General features: G+C 35.4%; 1 protein-coding gene across 8 annotated transcripts in view; it reads left to right on the forward strand.

Moving 5' to 3' along the window:
- The first annotated feature begins 1,249 nt into the window (after window positions 1-1,249).
- Window positions 1,250-25,651, forward strand: part of LOC126765208 (uncharacterized) — a 147,417-nt gene continuing 123,015 nt past the window's right edge. For 4 of the 8 annotated variants that reach the window (XM_050482822.1, XM_050482829.1, XM_050482828.1 and 1 more), the window contains exon 1: window positions 1,250-2,042. The gene's annotated coding sequence lies outside the window, so the exon portion shown is untranslated. The remainder of the gene's footprint in view (window positions 2,043-25,651) is intronic. The other 4 variants (XM_050482823.1, XM_050482825.1, XM_050482827.1 and 1 more) reach the window with 4 other exon arrangements.

Here is a 25,651-nt window from a genome sequence, read left to right on the forward strand (position 1 = left end):
CTAAATACAGGAATACTTGGTTTACTATTTTTTTAACAAATATTAATGCTCATAGAAGTAGATTCAGACAAATTAGTTTAGAAAACTATGAACCAAATCATAATAATTAGTTTATCTAAACGAACAAGTACTTATAACTTTTTAAATGTCACTTGTACAAGTTTTAGCCAGCAAGTATTTGTTGCAAATTATGAGTACATTGCAGTCGCTGTCGTTTTATTTGCCTCACACGGTGAGCTTCGTATATGGCTGGTACGTTGTTGGATTTGTATGTTTGGTAAGTAATTGTAGAGAAAGAAGAAAATAAAGATAGTGAAACTAATGCAGGTAAAGGCATAAGCCAGCGCATTTCAGAAAACAGTAAATATTGAAAGTGAAAAAACGTTTGTTGATTTTTTGTAACCAAGCGACGATGGTAAGGGTACCATGGAATTGCCTATCTACAAAATATGGCATAATATAGTACTTACATACATATGTGCATATACATACATATATAGCTACATAAATAGCATATGCTCACAGTCTTCGACAAACAGTAGTGGCAAAGCAAACGAACAGCAAATATCCAAGCTCTGTTTGATGTTGAGGTTGCGAGTCGCAATTATTGCAATGCTAACAACCAGCACTGCGTGATAAAACCGGCCAGAGCAGCAGCACCTGGTTTAAGCGGGCGTAGTCGCAATCGCTTTTGATCCGTCACTGTTCGCTCATTTTTAGCAGCTTTGTATAAGCTCTTTTTGCTGTATTTGTTGCTGGTTGCATTGGCTCTTTAAGTTTTATTTTCCAAGTGCCGTACATTCGCAACATAATTGCGCACGCTGAGACATTGAGACTTGAACTTGTCAAGCGCGCGAGGCTTAACTTCCCCTTTTATTATTGTACATATTAGTTATTGTAAACCACTTCACTGCGGTGTAACCTCTCCACTCATTATACATGTGTACCTTATATACCAGATAGTAACCCATATTAACTCAGGTTTGCTTGAGCTCAGAGCTCAACGCTCTTGGTGAGCTCAGATTTGTATTCGCGCTCACTCGCAAGATACTCGTACAGGTGCGCAGAGCGTTGGCGCTCATCAGTTACCGCTTCACTGGGGCCATTTACTTGTTATACACACTACTTTTCCATTAGTATGTTGATTTGATTGTACACTAGTATATTTGTATGTACATATGTGACGTTGACTTTAGTTGCTGGCGAACATGCTCGTGTGTTCGCTTACCTTAATTTGTTGGCATTTCAAAGTTAGTTTAATGCGAGATTTCAAGCGCTTAAGTTTATCCGTTTTTCGGCTTGCCGTAACAAAAGCGAAGTCAAAAATTTAGTTCATGTTTTGTATAAAACAAATAAATATAATTTTAAATATGTTTACCAAAATATATAAATAAATAAGAAAATAAGTTTTACCCTGTTCTACTTTGAGAGTTTTGATACTAAAACAATACACATGTAAACCAGAAATATTGCAGTAAAAGTAAATATTGCGAATTTAGGAGAACCTCTGTCAACCAAAAATAATAAGTTTTACTTAATTAAAAAAAGAAAATAACGCATTCTTGCTTAAAAATGTACGACGGTAGCATAAATTAAAACATACTGAGCAATGCACGATTTCAAAGCTAATCAATAAAATTTGCGAAACCTGCAGGCTAATAACCTTTACCGGTGATTAAAAGGTATATGAAAAATATTAAATATTGTAAGTCCAATATATAATTCCTCACTCAATTAAATTAACACAGTTAAGCATTTCCTTATAAAAAGTCAGTATATAACTTAAATATGTGTGAATAAGGAAAGCAAAAATAAATTTCTTTCATTGATTTTCGTATTCGAATTGCAAAAACGTGGAAACTGGGTAATAAATATTAATTTATGTTGTCTTTTGCGTGGCAAATGCTAAAAAAATTGCGCTGCAAAAATTTAATCTAGGCTGTGAACTGAGTTGACTTTTTAATTTTCTTTCTGTTGACGATATCAAAATAAAATTATTTCGAGACTTTTAAATCGGGAAGCATAAAGGACGCAAAAGATACGTAAGTATACATACATATATTTTCCCTGCAGCTGTGAATTTTAATTTTTATTCCCCTAATTATGACATGAGATGACAGTCATGCATGTTCGTTTATATGTACTTAAAAATTAGAAAAATGATGTTTGAATATGATCCGGACTGAAAATATATTTTAAAACATAAAGATTTGTAACATACTACAACATATAGTATAATCCTGTTACAAACCTCGGCTGACATAGCTTTCAATGCTTTCAGATGGACGAAAATGTTGAGATCACCTACTTTCTCTTTGATTCCAACACGACGAATTTCAAAATTTATTAGATAATACACATACTTTTGAATATAATTATATTTATAAACACACATGCATATGTATTTATTTGCTCCTAAACGTTTCTGATTTTCAATGGAAAAATAGATGTTAGACCAAATTCATCTTTGAGGTTTAGAAATAACAAAGGTTATTGCATCATCGTATATTACACTTAAATGGAACTGTATTTAGTTCTGAAATTTTTAGTTTATAATGTTAGTTCGTTAGTTTCGCTTGTGGTTAGAATCCAAGAATTCACTTTTTGCTAGTTTGTGAAGGTCTCCAAAAATAGAATTTATATGTTTATAATTTTATAACAAAAACAAACAACTTTTTTTGATATATTTTATAATAAAACAACTAAGGAAGCCAAATAGATAGAACTGCGAAATTGCAATAATAATAGCAATGACCACAACGCGAATGCAAAGAAAAACAACACCCATGTTGGCATCGGAAGTTTTTGGGCAAGCATTCGCAAACAAAGCTGAATTAAAAAAGCAAGGACCAATGGGTGGCAAAGCAGAAAGTGTACAATTTGGGTTTAACTTTTTGTTTTAACCCGTTTGTTTTTATGATTAAATTTATATGTATATATGAACTGTTGTCACTATTTCATACAAATTTATGGACAACATAAACAAACAAATGTAATTTGCATAAACTCATACTTTTTGCATACCATAACTTTCCGGCTATAAAACAACTAACACCAAAAAAATTTATGTTTTCTCACTGGGCTGCTTTTATTTCTGTTATCCATCACCCGAAATCGCCCTCCAGTGCCACGGATTGAAATGGAAGTAGAAGATAGTTTCCCTTTTATGCTAATGTGGTCAGAAATTGGTTCCAGCATGTTGCCAGCAGTTACTTGTTGTCATCTGTTGTACTAAAACAGTTGCCTCAGTTTTTCTCAGAGGTATTTTATTATTATTTAGGTTATATGTTGTTATAATTAGCGAAGGGCGGAAAGGTGTTTATGTAGACGGTTTTCAAGCACAAATCTGCCGTTACTGCTGCAATTGCCAAACTTGGTTTTCAATAAAGTTGTCATTGGGCGGTAGCGATTCCCATTCACAGTAACGTGCCGGTCTGGATCATCACTTAAAGTACGTCCCAGTGTACCACCGGCCCATAAACCGCACCAGACAGTAATTTTTTCGGCATGCAATAGTGACTCATTGAGTACGTGCTATACGTACTACATACATATATGTACATATATGTGACCTGGTCTACGAAAAGGGATCTTAGGTGCGAAAACTAGTTTTCTGGGAAAAGCTTTTCGCGTCAGTTTCTCGTTATCTCATTAATTGTTCTCCTTTTTTTTGACACCTAAGCCCCCTTTTCGTAGACCAGGTCACATATGTATATTTATTGGGATTTGATATTTCCTAATTCGTGTGGGTCTACACGCAGAATACATAGAATAATCTAAATGAGAAACACCCGAAATAAATTTGTAAGTCGATATGTAGTGGTTTTTAATAGAATTCCACATTTTTCATTCCATTCACCGTGTTTTTGGCTTGGATAATCAATAACGGTAACGATAGCAATACTGTTACAAAATTATTAGATATCTTCATACCCAAAAACTAAATAACTTTACATGAGAAACAAAACTAGAACAAATAAATTCGATAGATATACCTATGTATATATCTTTGAGACAAAGTGAAGTCGCTATATTTAAAGAAATAACATTGATATGGCAAACAGGTTAGGAGGGGTTAAGTTAGAGTTCTACCGAACATTTTATACTCCAAAGCATCGGAATCCAAGCAACTACATATATACATATGATATGTATAAAGACAGCCGGATGTTCGAAAATCCTGATATTAGTTCTATGAGGGCTAAGTCAAGTTTTCGACCCAATTTTATACATTTTGGGCACAAAGATATATTGTTATGAGTAAAACACGTTCTCTCTTTCTTATTGAAATAATTCACATGTTGGCCGATATACTTGTATGTAGTATAAAGTCAACTGGAAGTTTAAAAATCTTTATATCGTACATGGGGATGCTTCTAATTTCATTTATGGATCTCGCTCATTGACCGTTATCTTCGGTTAAAAGTGAACTGTAGATATTGGGGTACATAGAGACTTAAACAGTTTTGGATAGATTTGGGCAATTTTTAGCTATTAGGAAAATGAGATTGTGCTACGTCACATGGCCCAATTTTTACCCCGGCCTTCTCGTACCATTTTGGTTGCAGAATTTGATGTTTCTGGCATATTCAGTTATTAATTTATCGCGCTTTTGGTAGTTTTTAACCGGACCGTTATATGTATGGCGAGTGGGCGGGCTCATCATCCGATTTCATCGGTTTTCACACTGTAGGTAGAAGTTCTTAAATATTTGCTATAGGCGAATTTATCTTGTAACTTTAGTGGCTTAGGAGATATGTACATTAAGTGTATCAAAGAGCAGACCTACCCAACGTTTTCTTAAATAATATTAGCGACGCATTGTCGCTTTTAATTGTCAAAAATCAAAACTACTATATCTATTCTTTTGAAATTTTTAACAATACTTTTTCATTTCGGCGTTTCCTAGGGAAAACTAAAATCTATCGAATGAACCTTAATTTTTTTATTTCGGATGATCCAGCACCAATTTAACAGGGGTACTGTAAACCTACTTATATAGGAGCAAATGTTTGCACTTCACTTATGTGTGTGTGTGTGATATGAACGAAATTTATAGAACTCGAAATCTACCCGTCGAGCCATCGCACAGTGCAGTATTTTTCTTTTATTTTCTCGCAAATCTTCACCTTAACATTTGGTCTGCTTGAGTGACGTTAGGTGTTGTTCAATAGCAGTTACTTACCTCATTCTTTGTGCCACCTGTTCGCCCATCTATTTGTACACAATTGCTTTTTATGATTGGAGTTCATTTGAACCCCCGTTTGGTCATTGTCATGTCATATATGAATGTGCAAATCTTTTTTTTTTTTTTATACAAAACTTGTATTAAGTAATCGCGCTATAGTTGACGTTAACGTAGACAATTCTGTTTTGTGGTTTTCTTTTTTGTTTGACTTCCAATATCTTATAAGGTGTTATTGTTGCCAAATCAGCTTGATTTTAGTAAACTTTGGTAGCGATGGTTTCCTCTATGTTTGTCGTGAGTGTTATAAAATATAAAAATCTCCAAGTAGCTGTTTAGGCTCTTGCTTGATGTGGATAAAGTATATGAAGTTTGCTATAAGGTTTATAACATCCAAAAGGAAATGTCAGAGACTCTATAAAGTAAATATAAATGATTAGCGTGACGAGTAGATGTAGCCAAGTCTGACTGTTGAACTAGTCCCTATGTTTTGAGATATTGATCTGAAATTTTACACATCAAGCCATCTTCTGATCAATAAGCTGCTTATTGGTCGGTACCGGCGATATAACCTATAGATGTCATACAAATTGACCGATCCAACTCTAGTCCTTGTGTAGAAAACTTTTTTATTTGAGTTGGAAGAACCATTTTACCATTTTAGATTATAGCTGTCATTCAAGCGAACCGATCTACCGTTTATTCTTGTTTCTATGTAAGCATTAAAAACATTTGACAATTATCCCTATAATAGAATATGGTCTATATAACCCAATATACATATAGTACACACATATATATATGTTGAACAGTATTAATATTATTATGATATTGGTTAACAGTTATTTGCTAGATATAGCTTTCGATGGACATGTTGTCCGTAAGGATGAAAACGTTCCACCTCTCAAATTATTCGCAGCAGTACCTGCCGATGGAAGTAGAGGAAGACCTCCACTCCGTTGGAGAGATCAGGTGGAGAAGGATCTGGTTGCACTTGGTGTCTGAAATTGGCGCCAAATTGCTAAAAGAAGAAACGATTGGCGCGTTGTGGTTAACTCGGTTATAACCGCGTAAATCCAATTAACTGATATGCGTTCTACGAACTAAAAACACTATTGCATCAGAGCGTTAGGAGGTTCAGGAGAATTTTACTAAATATACCGAATTAATAATACGAATACTAGTGTTGAGCTTCCCATATATGTATTAAAAATATTATTTAACGTGCTCGTGTAAAGAATATTCAAAAAAGCTTTCAGACTATTATTATAATTTTGTTTAGTTGCAATTTATGCTTTATTGGATAACTATTTTTATTCCTTGTAGCAGCAAAGTGTCTCAACATATTTTCCTTAATTTTGGAAAACTATTTATGTCATAGTTTGCACATTTTGGGCTTCCTATACTAAAATTTACATAAAATAATAGAATTGGCATATAATTTCAAAACATATTTTTTTCTTAAAATCAGTCTTAAGATCTAATTCATTTTATTTTTCTTTTCACAAAATTTAAAAGTATGTAAGCACAACAGAATTTGAAAAGCTATTCCAAGCGGGAAACGCGAAAAAATATATTAATTAGCGCAACAATTATACAACAAGTTTGATGGAATGTAGCGCACACATCTTTCTAGCAGTAATTATTGCTTCTAGCGTCCCTTACCCATTTTTCATCCACACTAAATAAACAATCTTAAAAGGGGTTGGTAATGTTTTCGCCAGCTACACACGTTTGTCGCGTAATTACATTAGGGTAAAAATATAAATATATTTTACTAAGATTAGCAAAAACATTTGAAATAACCAATTAGCGTAGTAAAAAGTTAAAAATATTGCAATATCCAATAGAAAATATGAACGGAAATTGATATATGTATGTATATATTAAATGAGTGTGCAAAAACATTTAGTAGTGTCGTGATTACTGAGGTAGAAGTTGCTAGAGATTAATAGCTTAAGCACTTGCACTACTTAAGAAATCTGAAGAAAAATATGCGACTGATATGCTAAGAGGTGTGTGGGGTATTTAAGGTCAAAAATTTTCCATCACGTACAGCTATTTTTGTCATTAAGGGATCTTGGCAATGTGAAATTTTACAATAATCGATTTTTTTTTGTTATCGGATAGTATACCCTGTTATAAACATTCTCTCAAATTTTCAATCGAAATTCAAATTATTACGGTCGCTACAGCGTTTCTTGTAGCAAGGCAATAGAGGGGTGAACTTAGCGTCTCCAATCTTTAAACGCGTTCTTCTCAGAATGGTGTTTTTCAAAACGGTTTCCACTCTCAACAGAAGAGTTTTGAAGATATCAAGTTTCAATTTAGAGATACCATTTTTAACGTCATTCGCTATCGCTCTATGGAAGCTTTTTAGGTTTATTTGAAATCTTTCAAATTTTTTTACGAAAAACTGTGGAAAGAAAGGGCCAAAATCGGTACTTTTTTTCAAACCGCCGCCATTTTGTCAAATTTCAAAAAAAAATAAACAAAAAAAAAAACCTTTCATACCGTGCGACAGAGACGTTTGATATGATCGATCAGGCTTACCCAGATGTTGCTTTAGCAATAAGTGCTGTGTTTTGGTGGCACCAGGCCTTTTTGGAGGGTCGGGAAGAGGTCGGTGAATGAGCAAATCCAAAGTGAAAACGATGCTCATTGTCTTTTTTGACATCAAAGGCGTCGCCCACCATGAATTTGTTCCTCCTGGGCAAAGCGTCAATGCCAAGTTTTACTATGAAGTCCTCAAACGAAGGGTCAAACGCGTCCGACCAGACATCGCAGCTGGTTGGAAGTTTCACCACGACAACGCGCCTCACCCCGCCTTTCTTGTGAACAGGCCGGCTTCCCAACGCTTCCGCAGCCGCCCTACAGCCCAGATGTGGCGCTCCCACACGTTTTTTGTTTCTTTGCCTGAAAAGGCCGATGAAAGGCAAGCATTTTGAGACGACAGAGGGGATCCTAGTAGCATGCACCTCGGCTCTCAAGGCTATTCCGGAGAATGCCTTCCGTGACGGCTTCAATGCATGGAAATAGCTCTGGCAGCGCTGCATCGACGCAGAAGGAGCCTATTTTGAAAGTTTTTTTAAAGAATTGTAACGATAGGTTCAACAAATTTTTTGAATCGACTCAGTCCTATTACTTTAAATGTTAATGTAATGGTAAATGGAGAAAATTGTTAGAAATACGAACTCATTTATTTAGTAAATAATATACCCAAAATCTTCCTGTGTTCCTCCATGATCAAAAAATAATAATGCAGATTTCTGATCGGTCAAATAGCAGAAATAGTGGCTTAATTTTTGAGAAGCAACTTTCAAGACCCTTGTATCGAGTTTTTCATGTGTCTTCATTGGCTTGCTTAGGCACGAATCCTGACAAAAGACAATGATTTTACAGCCAAAATACTTTGAAGCCAGTGCTCGGAAGGGTATCACGATTAACAAGCAAATTAAAGCAGTGTCGCCTTATTACTGTTTGTTATTTTCAGTTGAGGGCTCAGAAGTGCTATAATCCAAGTCGCTGTTGCGGCGTAGGGAATATAAAACATATTGCCCAAGTTCCTGGCAAACTCTTATCGCTGTCACTTGTGCTTCTTTACTCTATTAGGAAAATATTTTGAAGTATTACTAGCTAATCGTCAATATATAATGCATTCGCGAATATTGAGATTTTCATTTTAGTTTTGCAGTATAACACTACTTAAACTTGTTTATTAGAAGGAAGTTTTGACCCCTTATTTGATGTTTTACATGCATGCGATAGTTTCCGCGCATTTCGAAGCAAACGTGAATCGTCAAATATTTCGCCATTCCGTACAATGTGAAACTTTTGAAATGGGCAAAAAATACTTTATACATTTCAATTTCCTCTGAAATCTTTTTACACATACACAATCGCAGGCATTGGCAACTGTGCTTGCAGTGATTTCGTAGAAACTCTGATGCTCATATGACGCGTTTGGGTTTTTTACCTGAATATAAGAAGTTAGTCACTGCTTTTTGCCAGAAATCATTAGTCATACGTTGGTTGCTTTTAGATTTCGAGTTTCGAGAGCAAAAATAAATATAAGCCATCGAAAATCGCTTTAATATTTTTTAAAATATTATCAATTAAGATCTGCCTTACACACTTATGCATGCATTTCAATCAATTGTCGAAGCACTTTTACCACTCCGATTGAACTGTATCCAAAACATTTGTTCCTAACGCATTAATCACCTCTTCAGAAGTCGAAAAACGCAGACCTCTTGGTTTATTCTTTACGTATGGGGAATAAAAAAGAAGTCATTCGGTGGCAAGTGGACGGTGGATAACTCATCAAATCGATGTTTTGGGTGCTCAGAAATACAGTTGTTTACGTCGATGTGAGAGAAGTCTCATTGGCAAGAGTAATCCGTCTGCGGCGGTTGGTCTTCAAGATTTCTGACTATATAATTTTGTTTTTGATTTGAGAAATGTGTAATTGTAGACTCTAATTTTATTTTTGATACATATTTCAACATTTATTTTACAGCATAAAATCAATATTGTTTTTGCTTATTTTATTAAATCTATCTTTTACTTCTTCTGGTTCCACAGCTATGTTGTAGTTTATGTTCAATCTTTTCTGGATCATCGTTGCTCTGGGCAAAGTTTTGATTCGGCGCAAAGAAGAAGAGGATCATTCAACGCTAGCATTTGTGGCTGGCAAAGTGCAAAGTACGTTAAGAAGAGTATAAATCGTCGGATATAGCTGAGAGTTTCTAAAGCAGAAAGCACGTTCTCGTAGTTATTTGCATCTTCCATTCAGATTTTTGCAGTTCTTTGTTTCCTGGCAAGTTTTTCCCAAAACGTTTAACTAGGCGTTCAATGAGTCAATGAGTACAGTTATATTTATTTCTTCTAAGATTTGATAAAATTTGGTAACAGCTCTCTCAACTTTTAAGAACTTTATCGGAAAACCGCGTTTTTAAATCTTGCATGACCGTGTCAATTAGTGGAATGTACACAGAATCTTCACAGCTTCGATGTGGGCGATTGTTTCGATGATTCTGACGACCACATGTTCTGGTTTTTTTCACTGCAACATCTCTCGCTTTTTCACTTCATGCTCTCCCGCAGTTCTCTTCTGCCTTCGCTAGACCCACTAATACCTATAGTTGTCTCAAACTCACGATATATCACATGACGATCATGGACGACCTTCACGAAATTCATCTTGGAATGATCGACGACCTCCATCGATAAATACTGGTCCTTGATGAAGCGTAATCTCCAAAAATTTAATCGCGAAAATGTTCGAGATTTAATTCCATTTTTTATCCAGATGAATATTTTGAGTTCCTGTAAACAACACATAACATTAAAGATGCCAAACTTTACGATTAAATCGTGATTTGCTGGATTGCAATAATAGGATTGCCGAATACCGTAATATAAAAGCAACCTACGCACATACTACTTATGTACACATACTTTTAAACGTGTTTTTAATTCCGTTAAGATTTTACAACTACTACGTTACGAGTATGACCGATTTTTTACATACTGTAAAGTATTACGCACTGTCCTCTTCATCACACCACTATAAATAAAAATAATATCTATTATGTATACTCTTCTGGAAATATCATTTTACATATATCGTTGAAGCAACGCTGTGTGCTCCACTTGTTATTATATCGGGTGATTTTTTTGAGGTTAGGATTTTCATGCATTAGTATTTGACAGATCACGTGGGATTTCAGACATGGTGTCAAAGAGAAAGATGCTCAGTATGCTTTGACATTTCATCATGAATAGACTTACTAACGAGCAACGCTTGCAAATTGAATTTTATTACCAAAATCAGTGTTCGGTTCGAAATGTGTTTCGCGCTTTACGTCCGATTTATGGTCTACATAATCGACCAAGTGAGCAAACAATTAATGCGATTGTGACCAAGTTTCGCACTCAGTTTACTTTATTGGACATTAAACCAACCACACGAATGCGTACAGTGCGTACAGAAGAGAATATTGCGTCTGTTTCTGAGAGTGTGGCTGAAGACCGTGAAATGTCGATTCGTCGCCGTTCGCAGCAATTGGGTTTGTGTTATTCGACCACATGGAAGATTTTACGCAAAGATCTTGGTGTAAAACCGTATAAAATACAGCTCGTGCAAGAACTGAAGCCGAACGATCTGCCACAACGTCGAATTTTCAGTGAATGGGCCCTAGAAAAGTTGGCAGAAAATCCGCTTTTTTATCGACAAATTTTGTTCAGCGATGAGGCTCATTTCTGGTTGAATGGCTACGTAAATAAGCAAAATTGCCGCATTTGGGGTGAAGAGCAACCAGAAGCCGTTCAAGAACTGCCCATGCATCCCGAAAAATGCACTGTTTGGTGTGGTTTGTACGCTGGTGGAATCATTGGACCGTATTTTTTCAAAGATGCTGTTGGACGCAACGTTACGGTGAATGGCGATCGCTATCGTTCGATGCTAACAAACTTTTTGTTGCCAAAAATGGAAGAACTGAACTTGGTTGACATGTGGTTTCAACAAGATGGCGCTACATGCCACACAGCTCGCGATTCTATGGCCATTTTGAGGGAAAACTTCGGAGAACAATTCATCTCAAGAAATGGACCCGTAAGTTGGCCACCAAGATCATGCGATTTAACGCCTTTAGACTATTTTTTGTGGGGCTACGTCAAGTCTAAAGTCTACAGAAATAAGCCAGCAACTATTCCAGCTTTGGAAGACAACATTTCCGAAGAAATTCGGGCTATTCCGGCCGAAATGCTCGAAAAAGTTGCCCAAAATTGGACTTTCCGAATGGACCACCTAAGACGCAGCCGCGGTCAACATTTAAATGAAATTATCTTCAAAAAGTAAATGTCATGAACCAATCTAACGTTTCAAATAAAGAACCGATGAGATTTTGCAAATTTTATGCGTTTTTTTTTTAAAAAAAAAGTTATCAAGCTCTTAAAAAATCACCCGATATCACGAAGTATCATTTATTTCGTACTATTTCTTCAATAAAAGTTTTTAAAATTGTAGAGAACTAAATCTTTTGAAAAAATCAAGATTAAAAGAGAATATTTCGATCACCAAACATAGATTAAATTTATTCATATTTACCCTAATCTATAAATATCGGTACATTCACCTAGTCCTATTTACTTATGTTCTTAAAGTGTAAGATGGTTGAACCGCCTTTAAAGGAAGGGAAGGGCAACATTTCATGCTGTTGCAACTTTCAGGGATTAAAACTAAGGTATAACTTTAGGCACATAAGGCTCCTTAGTTATATGGGGTCTAGGGTAAGTATTCACCCGATTTTATTCACTCAAAGAGAAAATATGCGCCAACACAATACTTTGTAACACAAAGACATATACTATCAGGAAAAGATTCTCTCCAAATTTTATACCCTTGCAACCCGTTGCTACAGAGTATTAGAGTTTTGCTCACCTAACGGTTGTACGTATCACCTAAAACTAATTGAGATAGATATAGGGTTATATGTATATATATGTATATTTGCGATCAGGATGACGCGAAAAGTTAAAATCCGTTGACTGTCTGTCTTTCCGTTCGCCCGTGCAAGGTTTACCTTGAGTAAAAATTGAGATATATTGATGAAACTTGGGGTGTCGATTCTTTAGTACAAAAAAATTTCGAGTTCGCAGATGGGCGCAATCCGACCACTGCCAAACCCACAAATCGCCATTAACCGAAAACATATAAAGTACCATAACTAAGCACTAAATTAAAATATAAAGCTGTAATCTGGTACAGAATATCTCAGTAAAAAGGGCACTAGTGGGATATTTTTTTAGAAAAAGTGAGCATGGCCTCGCCCTCTAACAAGTTTAATGTACACACCTTCTAAACCACTTAAGCTACAACAACCAACCATGCTGAGTATAAATCTTATAAGAACTTTTATCGACAGTGTGAGAGGAGGATAACTCCGATCACTGCACATATAACGCTACTGTTAAAAACTACAAACGCGATAAATCAATAACTAAATTCGTCAGAGACATTAAATTTCACCACCGAGATGGTACGAGAAATACCATATTATAAAGCTGTTGTGAAAATTGGACGATCGGCGTGACGCGCCCACTTTTTAGTGAAATCAGTTATCTCCGGACCCGACCAACCGATTTCAATAAAATTTAAAACGTGGCATTCTTCTTTCATTCTTCTGTCCATTGTGAAAATGGACGACCTCGGACAACAACCACTCCTACTTCCCAGATAGCACAATTTTAAATTCCACTTGATTGGTTCAGTTTCCAGTACACAAATCAAGAAGCGTTTAATATAGCGGGATAACACTTTGTCTTTAGGACCAAAAATTGTTTAAATCCAATAAAAATGTTCAAACCCTGAGGTACCGAATATGTAGGCCGCGGTACTTATAGTTGATTTTTGATTGAAAATGTTGGTAAATATGATACATGTAACTGAAGTTAAGGGATACTCCTTTTCTTATAATGGTATGTCTGTATGTCAAAACCAAATGACTTGTGACTTTGTGCCGCATATATCGACCAATATCTGAGTTATCCCAATGAAAATAAGAGTGCGTGTTTTATAAATAACAGAGTACCTTTGTGCTTAAAATAGATAAATTTGAGCGAAAACTTGGCCTAGCCCCTATATAGCTAATATCAGGATTTTCTAACAACCGGCAGACTTTACTAAATGTAATTGGTTTTACACCTTATAGTATTTCCCTGGTATTGTTTCCGTAAAGGTGCTAGAGTATAAAATGTTCGTTTGCACCCGAACTTAGCCCTCTTCTTATTATTATTTATATATCTTAATCATTGACACTTTTTGTACAAACTTTATCTCCTTATATTAATTGCTTATTGACTTGTATACAAGAAAGCAAAAGAATCAAAAAAAATTGAAAATTGTGTTAAATTTTAAGTATGAGTGGTTTAAACCCGATATAACTCAATTTCACACTGTAACATAAGTGTATCAATGGAAGGAATTAAGTTGAAATCGGTAAAACGATTTTGACCCCGCTCCTTTAAAGCCCACTCGTACCATCTCGGTGGTAGAATTTAATGTCTCTGGCTTATTTATTATTTATTTATTGCGCTTTTAGTAGTTTTTAACAGTGTCGTTATATGGAGAATGGGCGGAGTTATCATCTAATTTCATCAATTTTTACACTGTCCTTAGGAGTTCTAATATCTAGAATTTGCTCCTGTCGAATTTGGTTGTTGTAGCATTAGTAGTTGGTTTAGTAAATATCTACATTAAGCCCATTAAAATTCGGGGCCACTCTCTTATTCCAAATTATAGTCTTATATCTTAATTTAGTGCTTACTTATAGCACTTTATAAATTTTCGGATAATGGCGTTTTGAGGACGTGGCAGTGGTCTGATTACTCCCATTCACGAACTCGTTCTTTTTTCCAAGAAGCAAATGTACCAAGTTTAATGACGATATCTCAATTTTTACTCGAGTAAAAGCCTGCACTGTGGGACGGACGGACAGACATCCGGACTTCAACTCGCCTCGTTATATTGATCATTTACTACTTATGAACTATATATGTACATATATATATGTATACGTTTCAAGAGTATAACAGATAAAGAAAGGCTAAGTTCGGGTATAACCGATAAAATGATCATCAGTGGAAGGTGGGCTTGTTGCATTAACCTACTCCTATACTCGGGAACATATTTTAAACAATTTATAAATAAACTCACACATTAACCAATATAGGCTTGTTAGAATAACGAATATCATTATATGTATGTATATAGTATGTGGTAGTTGGAGTAATTCGTAAACTAATTGCACGTATTATCGGCATTAAACTATAGAATATTCAATATCCCTCGTTCAGATAGCTTGCCATTTGTATTGATCGATATTTACGGTATAAAGTTAACCGAAAGTTTGAAAATTTTATTTTTGGTATATGGGAGATAAGAGTCATATTAATTCGATTTTATCTATATAAGGTACTTCAGATACTATCATTTATATATTTATTTATTTATTTATTAGGAGAAATATACAAAGTAGTATTAAACCTAATTTAAAACAAGTAAGGAAGGGCTAAGTTCGGGTGTCACCGAACATTTTATACTCTCGCATGATAAAGTGATAATCGAGATTTCATTATACGTCATTTACATATTTTTCAAATACCGTATTTTTGTAAAGTTTTATTCCGCTATCATCATTGGTTCCTAATGTACATATTATACAGAGAAGGCATCAGATGGAATTCAAAATAGCGTTATATTGGAAGAAGGCGTGGTTGTGAACCGATTTCACCCATATTTCGTACATGTCATCAGGGTGTTAAGAAAATATTATATACCGAATTTCATTGAAATCGGTCTAGTAGCTCCTGAGATATGGTTCTTGGTCCATAAGTGGGCGGCGCCACGCCCATTTTCAATTTTTAAAAAAAGGCTGGGTGCAGCTTCCTTCTGCCACTTCTTCCGTAAAATTTAGTGTTTCTAACGTTTTTTGTTAGTCCGTTAACGCACTTTTAGTGATTTTCAACATAACCTTTGTATGGGAGGTGGGCGTGGTTATTATCCGATTTTTTCCATTTTTGAACTGTATATGGAAATGCCTGAAGGAAATGACTCTATAGAGTTTGGTTGACATAGCTATAGCAGTTTCCGAGATATGTACAAAAAACTTAGTAGGGGGCGGGGCCACTCCCACTTTTCCAAAAAATGGCGTCCAAATATGCCCCTCCCTAATGTGATCCCTTGTGCCAAATTTCACTTCAATATCTTTATTTATGGCTTAGTTATGACACTTTATAAGTTTTCGGTTTCCGCCATTTTGTGGGCGTGGCAGTTGGCCGATTTTGCCCATCTTAGAACTGAACCTTCTTATGGAGCCAAGGAATACGTGTACCAAGTTTCATCATGATATCTCAATTTTTACTCAAGTTACAGCTTGCACGGACGGACGGACAGACGGACGGACGGACAGACAGACATCCGGATTTCGACTCTACTCGTCACCCTGATCACTTTGGTATATATAACCCTATATCTGACTCTTTTAGTTTTAGGACTTACAAACAACCGTTATGTGAACAAAACTATAATACTCTCCTTAGCAACATTGTTGCGAGAGTATAAAAAAGAGAGTACGAGCTATTAAAGCCATCGACTCTGAACAAACAAATATCTTAGGTTACTTGCTAAATATAAAGTTATATTTTATTTTGTAGATAACAATCAGTAATAAAATTATAAATGCTTATAATATTTGCAAACGAAGGAAGTTTTAACAATTCTTGATAGTTTGGAAAAAAGTTGTGCTTTTGCCTAATACTCGCTAAAGCCGAACATTCGTTAAAGATGTGATGAAGTGATAGCGTGCTTGCGCAGAGAGGGCAAGGTGGTTTTTCTTTGCCAGTAAGAAGGTGCTGATGTGTGAGTTGCGTGTGGCCAATCCTTAGACGTGTGAAGATGGTAGCTTGTAGGCGAGATATATCCCTAGGATATACGACTTTTGTCCTTGTGGGATTGAAGGTAGAGTACCGATGGTCGAAACGTTTCCATCCCGTAAGTTGAATTCCGTGAACGTAGCGGTCCAGCATATTACAGAGGTCGTTTCTATCGTGTGGCTCATATTGTAGGGTCGGCGCTGATTCAAAAGATCGAGCTGCGTGGTCTGCATGTTCATTCCCCATAATACCAACATGTCCTCGTACCCAGAGTAGTGCAACTTTATGACTGTATTTAACGCACAGGTCACGAATATTCGAGATAAGTGAGGCAGTGTTGCGAATGTTACAAACAGCAGATAGACAAGAAAAGCTGCCCGAACAAATAACAAATTTGCCTTTGCTATGTATCGCATATTCTAGTGCTTTGAAAACGGCAAAAGCCTCGGCTGTAAATATCGACGAGTAAATAGGAAGAATCCCGCCTGTAATAATTTCTCCATTTGGTTTGGTGAGAGCAAAAGCTGTGTTTATCGCTTTGGACCCGTCTGTGTAAATTGCAGTCCAATTGTTTTCTTCATAGGTTTTCATTAACTCTAAGAAGAGTTTCTGAAATACTATATTACTGGTGTTACTCTTTTTGAAGGTGTGCAGGAACATGTTAATAGTTTCTTTTTTTAATAACCTCTCCGGCTGTTTGTTGACCCTCTTGTACTTTGGTGGCGGATATATGTTTAAGTCTTTTCCGTATTTGATACAACGGCGTAAAGTGGATTTTAGCCCGAAGTTCCGTTTATGTCGTGACGCGTAAATTACGGTTTTATGTAAGCTGGCATTTGGAGAGTATATCAGTTTTGGAATTAGTTGCATCGTTCGTTCGTATACCCTTTCCTTTATTGTTGGTAGGCCACATTCCGCCAAGATACATTTAATAGGTGATGTAGGGAAAGCGTTTATACTTCGACGGCTCGCTGCATGATAAGGAGGTTCCAAAAGTTTCAAATTAGAGTTTGCGCACCATCCAAAAATAGGTAAACCGTAGTCGATTTTAGCGAGTATTAAAGCTCTTATAGCGTTTATTAGAGAGTTGGGATGAATAAAAGATCGTTTACTAGTTAAATATTTTATTACGTGTAGTCTTTTTGTTAAGTTATTTCTTAGGTTAAGACATTGATACCGAAAATTAAATCTTTTATCAAAATATACTCCTAAAATATTTAAATTGCTTACGGATTCTATTACAATATTTTCAAAAACTAACTGTGGATATATACATTTTGTCTTTTTACAAATATGTAGTAATTTTCATTTTGGAATGGAAATTGTTGCACCAGATTTCATGCCCCATTTCTTAAACTCTGCCTTAATGCCTTTAGTTTTAAGGCATATTTCAGTTAATTTATCAAAAGCTATAATAAAAAGCATCACCGATAGTGGCGAGCCTTGCGGTATACCATTTTTGAGAGGATACAAACTAGATAAAACATTGTTTATGCGAACCTGAAATTTTCTTAGGATCATAAAAGCTTTTACTATTTTAAAAACTTTTGGACCTGTCTTCCAAGCTGCTAATTAGCTTAGCACTGCATGAATTCCTATGCGATCAAAAGCTCTCTCGAAATCGGTGACCAAGATAGTCGCATGGTTTTTGGTGGAGAGAGTGTCAGATACATAGTGTTGGAGTTGAATAAGTGAATCCATTGTACTGTGCTGATGTTTGAAAGCCGTTTGGTTGTGATTTATAAAAATATTTTTTGTAGCAAACCATGAAAGTCGGCTAGCAATGATTTTTTCGAAAATTTTACTTAAGCAGGATAGCAAGGAGATTGGTCTGTAAGAAGTAGTTAGGCTCGATGGTTTATTTGGTTTAATAATTGGGATAATGGTGGCTATCCGCCAGTTTTGTGGATAGAATCCTTTGTGGAAAATTATATTATACAGACAGAGCAGTCTTTCTTTAGCAACTGTAGGTAAGTTTGAAAGCATCGGGTAGGATACCCTATCAATGCCTGGTGTTTTGCCTTTAGCATTTTGTAATGCAGACTCTAGTTCGCGGAAAGTAATATCGCACTCTAAGCTTCTTGCTGATGATCGTTGGTGTATAGGTGGCAGATAACCAATGTTGTTTATCTGCGATATATTCAGCAGAAAAATTACTATCTTGCGAATATGTAGACCAGATATTGGCGAAGGTTGCCGCAATATCTGCTCAATTCGTCAGAATACTTTGATTTGTATTAATGAAATTAATACGGTTGTGAGGGATTCCAGTCAAAAGTTTAATGTCTGACCATACCTTTTTGGTAGTTGACGCAGGAGAGATTTTGGCAGTGAATACTTCAAAACTTTTCCTTTTAGCCGTCTTTACAGCTTTTTTAAAGAGGGCGTTTGCTTTTTTATAATTATTCAGATTATATTCAGACATTGTTATATTGAAAGTATTCCAGTACTCATTTTTTTTGTCACGCATATGGCCAAGATCTTTGATCCACCAGATCGGAAAAACTTTTGAAGACTTACGTTTGGTTTGAGGGATCGACTTATTTGCCGCAGAACGAATCAGTTTTGTGAACGCATATGTGGCTTGGTTGATGTTGTCGATTGGAGTGGTGGGTAAACTTTTTAAAATTTCTCTTTGAAATATATTCCAGTTTGCGCGTGAAATAATAAATTTTGGGAGATGCTTATATTTTTCAAAGTGGAAGTTTGTTTGAAGTGAAATCGATATATGAAAGTGGTCACTACCTCTGAGAATAGAGGAAGCTTCCCAACTGATTCTGGGGGAGAGCTGGGGAGAGGATAGGGAAAGATCGACGCTCGTTAGGGAGGAATGGGTAGAAAAAGTGTGGGGCGCCATTGTTCAGAAGAATTAGGTTGCTGTTCAATAAGAAATTCTCTATGATTGCACCCCTTGTGTTTGATTTTCGGGAACCCCAAAGTGTATTCCACGCGTTGAAGTCCCCCGTCCATAAAACCGGTGCGGGTAGTTGGGAAAGTAAATCTTTCAAATCAGTTTCGGTAAAAACTTGCTGGGGTGGTATATACGTATTAATGATAGTAAAGCTAAAATTCAAATTGATTTTGAGAACTATTGTTGATAGTGTGGAATTTAAATCGATAATTTCATGTGGTATGATTTTTTTTATTAAAATGCAAACGCCTTGCTTATTGCTTTGGATGTTTTGTAAATTCGAAAAATAACCGCTGTATTGCCTAGGACAGGAAATGTTGTTACTGGGAGTAACTGAGATATGTGTTTCTTGAATACAAATAACGTCTGGGTTTTACTCTCATCATAATTTTTGTTATACCCGTTTATGTTCCACTGGATGATTTTAAGCGTCATTAATAAGACAGAGAGAAAAAAAAATATTTGTTTATCTGTAAATATCGGGTGATTTTTTAAGAGCTTGATAACTTTTTTTTAAAAAAAAACGCATAAAATTTGCAAAATCTCATCGGTTCTTTATTTGAAACGTTAGATTGGTTCATGACATTTACTTTTTGAAGATAATTTCATTTAAATGTTGACCGCGGCTGCGTCTTAGGTGGTCCATTCGGAAAGTCCAATTTTGGGCAACTTTTTCGAGCATTTCGGCCGGAATAGCCCGAATTTCTTCGGAAATGTTGTCTTCCAAAGCTGGAATAGTTGCTGGCTTATTTCTGTAGACTTTAGACTTGACGTAGCCCCACAAAAAATAGTCTAAAGGCGTTAAATCGCATGATCTTGGTGGCCAACTTACGGGTCCATTTCTTGAGATGAATTGTTCTCCGAAGTTTTCCCTCAAAATGGCCATAGAATCGCGAGCTGTGTGGCATGTAGCGCCATCTTGTTGAAACCACATGAGTCAACATTTAAATGAAATTATCTTCAAAAAGTAAATGTCATGAACCAATCTAACGTTTCAAATAAAGAACCGATGAGATTTTGCAAATTTTATGCGTTTTTTTTTTAAAAAAAAAGTTATCAAGCTCTTAAAAAATCACCCGATAGTATGTTCGGATATCGTTTGTATTAAATTTCATCTTCGGATGTAATTAATTCTTGAGTGTTGGAAAGAACTAGAGAAAGGGATTGAAAAGGTTCGAAAGGTAGGGATTGGAATTGAGAAGACGGAGAGAGTGGTGGGTTTGTTTGGTATAGTGAAGTCGTTTGAGTGGATGGCTTGTATTGAGAAAGAGGTGGGCTATTATTAGTGGTGAGGTTAGTGGTGAGATCATTACAGGCAGAGAGTCTTGGTGGACTATCAGAGTTTATGGAGCGGCGAGAGAGGTTAGTTCCGTTTGTCCGTAGAGTCGTTGAAATGTTCCTTTCTAATGCTTGAGTGGATTCCACTATGGGCGATTTGGAAATATTGGTTTGCTGTAAAGGAGAAATGCTTTTTGATTGAGTGCTATTTTTGGTGATTTTTGGTGAACTTGATCTTTGAGTGTTGCTGAGAGAACTAATGTTGTTAGTGTTTATGGTGGTGGAAGAGTCAACGTTAGTGTTTGTTGTTTCGATATTTTTGTTGGAATTGGACGCTATTGAAGCATATGTGTTACTGGAAAGAAAAGCTGGTGTTGTTTGTTCTTTATGGATTTTTATTGCTTCGCGCATTGAACATTTTTTTAGTGTTTAAATATTTATTATCTCCTTTGCTTGTAAGAATTTGGTACAGTCTTTGGAGGATGATGCGTGTTGTTGGAAGCAGTTGATGGGCATGGGGGGGAGTGAGCAATTAACACAAAGAGGGGAACGATTACAGCGCTTTGCTGTATGACCAAGAAGTTGGCAATTTTTGCAGCGCATTGGCGAAGGAATATATTGACGTACCAAAAGTTTGCACCAAGCAACGTCAATTTTTTTTTGAAATTTTGAAAATTTTCAAACAACAGGTTGTACCAAAAAGCAGTTTTGTATCTTAATTTGCGGTTAAGTTATGACAATTTATAGGTTTTCGATTATTGACATTTTGTGGGTGTAATCTGATCCGTACAGTGATTCGACTACGCCTATATACAATATCAAACTTTGTCTGTCACCAAGGAAACTGTGTACCAAATTTTATTAAGATATTTTAAAATTTACTGATTACAAACAGACCAACGGACACACAGACAAGAAATACTATATACATACATATATATGTGTGCCTACCCGTGAAAATGATAACTAGTATAAAAATTTAAATATCCTAATGAAACATGGTTCATGAACGCCCTGAATAAGACGACCGTCTTTGTTTATTTATGTATATGTTAAATGTAAAATCTGCCCAAGTGTTTCAAAATTTTTTAAATAGTAGAAAAGAAAATCCATAAGATTCGATGTGATGCATTGAACAATGAAGCATAATGCTGCAAAGAACAGATAAGGAATATAGCTATGTACATAAGTACATATGTATGTATATAGCTGCCACAGGAACCTTTGCTTAAGGCAGTTCAAGTGGAAATCTAGTGACTTACTCCAAGAGATTTATATTTTGAATAAACACTTAACAACAATCACATATACAGCCATGCACCTAGAGTCAGCTGCGTCTTTAATTACATACAACATTTTTTATTGTTATTCAAACGCACAACCAATGGGCATAACGTACATGGTGTGTGAAGGGTAAACAAAATGCCAAGAGAAGCATAACATATATATGAGTCATTCCTACTTGTTCTCCTTACTTCTTCTCAATAGTTTTTATATCAGCTTCGTGCTTTTTGTTGCTGCCCTGCTGACCACTTGTTCGAGCTTCGTTGCGCCTTCACATCGAGCTTGTAGTATTTCAAACGGCGCGATAACCACCCGGCTGTGGCTTATTTTGTTTAGTTTTTTTTTATTATTTTTTTACGCTTTTCCTGATAAAGTTTGGTATTGTAGCTGACATATTTGTATACAATGTTTATAACTTACACTTAGCTGATTATTCAATAGAAGGGTACCTATAAATTTAAAGTAAAATGAAATTTAAACCGGTAATAGGTAGGAAGCTAAGTTGGGATAGCATCAATCAATACATAAATATATTCTATTTTTGGCCGGTTGTTATAATTATACAATGTTGATTCCTTTTCTACTGAAATATTCCACTTGTTATTGTTGTGCATAGTTTCTAAAGGCTCTCGAATCGTGGAAAACAAATAGTATCTCGTAGTAACCATTATACTTGTATTGCTAAGAGTTTTGCTTCTCCATATCAACAAACAATTCTATTAACTTTTTTACAAGTGTTTGCAAAAATCACAATCATTTCAATCAATAGAACACTCCACCAGAACATTTGCACGTACAAGTACACTAAATCATTTTCTGTTCGCATTTTTGAACAAATATTTTTTATGAGAAAGACAGCAAAAAATAAGAAAAAACGTTAACTTCGGCTGCACCGAAGCTAATATACCCTTCACAGGTGCATTTCTTTTAGTAACTATGTGTTCAGTTTGTATGGCAGCTATATGCTACAGTTAACCGATTTGAACAATTTTTTCGAAGGTTGCATTAGTGCCTTAGAAAATAATCTATACCAAATTTCGTGAATATATCTCGTCAAATGCAAAAGTTTTCCATACCAGCATTTGATTCCAATCATTCAGTTTGTATGGCAGCTATATGCTATAGTGAGCCGATCTGTACAATTTCTTCCGATATTACATTGTTGACTTAGAAAACCATCTATACCAAATTTCGTGAATATATCTTGTCAAATGTGAAAGTTTTCCATGCAAAAACTTGATTCCGATCATTTAGTTTGTATGGCAGCTATATGCTATAGTCAATCGATATGAACAATTTCTTCGGAGATTACATTGTTGACTTAGAAAACAATCTATGTATACCAAATTTCGTGAATATATCTTGTCAAATGTGAAAGTTTTCCATACAAAAACTTTATTCTGATCGTTCAGTTTGTATGGCAGCTATATGTTATAGTGGATAATAGAATAATACTTTTTCTAAAAAGCCGATATAAATTAAAGCATTTACTGAAACAAAGAAAGTTAGTTAAACCTCACTGGAAATTAATATATAATTATAACCAGTAGCATGAAATTTGTAACCTTTTTTCCAGTATAACTAAATTTTTGGTTGACTTTACTTCTTCTATATGTACATATATTGGTGATGGTATGTGAGATACCTTAATAAAATTCATTCATGGCATATTAGATTAAATCGGTGTATACTACCCCTAGCTCCCATATACACACTGCAGCTTCTCCTGGGTTATTCTTTTAAATTAAAAAAACCAAAAATAAATGAAGTTATTACATATGCACCAAATTTAACAGATTTGCAAAATTACTCACTTTTACTGGTTGTTCATTTCTTTATTTGGTTTTGTTTGTTTTTGTAAAACAGCTGATTCACAGATTTTCACCTTATGTGGTGAGTTTTTATGGTTTTTTCTTGTGAGGTTTGAGCAAAAATAACCTCACAGATCAGTTGTGAGGTTTTCTCAGAATAGGGCTGTAATCGCGAATATTTTCGCAATTGTGCATCGGTGCACTTAATTCAATTTTAAAGATGAAGCACCATCAAGGACCACTGTTTATTGATGGTATGGTGAATCCAATCGAGGTGGTAGATCACTTCATGAAGAATTTTGTGAAGTTTGTCCAAAATCAGTTCATGTTCAAGAAACTATTGATAATAAGCGTAAACTCATATTGCAAGATCGTAATTTGGCCCATCATGAGACTAAGCAACTATAGCCATTAGTGGACCAGCATACTATACATTCAGTATTACATGAGCATATGACTGTAAAAACATTTGTTCTAATTTGATCCCGCACAATTTGTCAATCGCTCAAAAACAGGCTCGTGTCGATTAGACGGGAGAAATGTAAAAAAAATACGATAGCAGTGCTTCCAAACTCGCTGTGACAGGTGATGCATCATGGCAACAGTTGTTGAAACAACAAAGCACTTTCAAGCAAATGGTTTCCTTGTTCTTTTTTTTTCAAAAAATGTAAATCCTGGTACTTAAAAAAAAGTCTGGAAAACCAACCGACGTAAACGGATCGCCCTTCACCACGATAATGCGAATTCATTCTAAACGTCGATTTGATAAGTCATCCCCCGTGAGTTGACATCGAATGACTTATTTTTATTTACGTGCGTAAAAAGTAAAATATTTACGTAGTCGACATCTTAATAGGCGTTGATGCGTTCAGAACGCATATTTTGGAGATACCTGTATCAGAGTAGTGCTTCGACAATTGGTTGAAACACATACAAAAGTATACAGATCTTAATGGAGAATATCTAGTGTCGCAGTCAGAAAATTTCCTGCAAAATATAGTCGGAATTGTATATTAACTTAGTCAAACGTGAAAATTAATTAAAATGGTAGCAATTTAAACTTTGTCTTAATTTGTCCCAAAATCCCGTTATGGTTCTTTCCCTTAACAGTTAATTAATCACCAATAAATACATCAGAATTAAACTTTGTTCAAAGAGTGCCTTTAGGGCATGGCTTACGACTGAAAAGTTTAATAGGTATACAGTTTTGATAACTCATGAAGATATTTACTCGCCTTTACTTTAGATTTAGAATTATATATAAGCAAACAAGTAAGAAAGGGCTAAGTTCGGGCGCAACCGAACCATTTATATTCTTACAACTTGAAAGAATCAAAGCCATTCACACAATCGCCAGTCATGTGGAGCATTTATATGAGTCCTAGGTCAAGTTTTCGCCCATTTGTATCTTTTCATCACAAAGATATATTGTTATGAGTAAAATATGTTCAGTGATTGAATAAAGCCACCTGGAAGTTTGAAAATTTTCATAGTTTGGGGCTCATGAAAGTATGTTATAGACAAAGATAATATTGTAAGGAGAGAATTCTCTCTGAATTGTTACTTGAACAGTTTTGGTTGGATTTGGACAGTTTTTGGTCCTAAGTTGGCATACTTTAAAGGAATTATTAGTGAAAATTATATCCCGTCAGTTCTTATAATATTTGAACTAGGCGAATTTAGTTTTTGTATGTTAAGTAATTTAGGAGATATGAACATTAAACTTATTAGAGTACGGGGACAAGC

The sequence above is a fragment of the Bactrocera neohumeralis genome, unplaced genomic scaffold, assembly GCF_024586455.1.
Source record: "Bactrocera neohumeralis isolate Rockhampton unplaced genomic scaffold, APGP_CSIRO_Bneo_wtdbg2-racon-allhic-juicebox.fasta_v2 cluster10, whole genome shotgun sequence".
NCBI lineage: Eukaryota > Metazoa > Arthropoda > Insecta > Diptera > Tephritidae > Bactrocera > Bactrocera neohumeralis.